The sequence below is a fragment of the Lupinus angustifolius genome, unplaced genomic scaffold (genome assembly GCF_001865875.1).
Source record: "Lupinus angustifolius cultivar Tanjil unplaced genomic scaffold, LupAngTanjil_v1.0 Scaffold_574, whole genome shotgun sequence".
NCBI lineage: Eukaryota > Viridiplantae > Streptophyta > Magnoliopsida > Fabales > Fabaceae > Lupinus > Lupinus angustifolius.
In genome coordinates this window covers 3459-4136 of record NW_017727911.1, presented here as the reverse complement: position 1 = coordinate 4136, position 678 = coordinate 3459, and positions in this window count along the sequence as shown.

Sequence of the window (678 nt, the reverse complement as noted above, 5' to 3'; positions counted from 1 at the left end):
TGGGATTTGGTCCCCCGACCTTGTGGTGTTAATATTATTCGATCTATGTGGATTTTTCGTCATAAAAAGAAATCTGACGGTTCTTTTGAGCGCTATAAGGCTCGTCTTGTTTGTGATGGCAGGTCTCAAAAAGTTGGAGTGGATTGTGATGAAACATTTAGCCCTGTGGTGAAACCAGCAACTATCCGGACGGTTCTCAGCATTGCCTTATCATACTCATGGCCCATCCATCAGTTAGATGTCCAGAATGCCTTTTTACATGGCAATCTTCGTGAGACAGTCTATATGCATCAGCCCATGGGTTTCCGCGATCCTGTTCATCCGGATTATGTCTGTCGTCTGCACAAATCTCTATACGGCCTCAAACAGGCTCCTCGAGCGTGGTACCAGAGGTTTGCTGACTATGTCTCCACCATCGGCTTCCTTCACAGCAAATCAGACCATTCTTTATTCATCTACCGTAAAGGCCAGGACATTGCATACCTTCTTCTATATGTAGATGATATCCTTCTCATTACATCCACTGATGCTCTTCGGAAATCCATCATGATGCTGCTTGCTTCCGAATTTGCTATGAAGGATTTGGGCCCTCTCAGCTATTTTTTAGGCATTGCAGTAACGAGACATTCAGGTGGTCTATTTCTTTGTCAGAAAAATTATGCAGCAGAGATTCTTGAT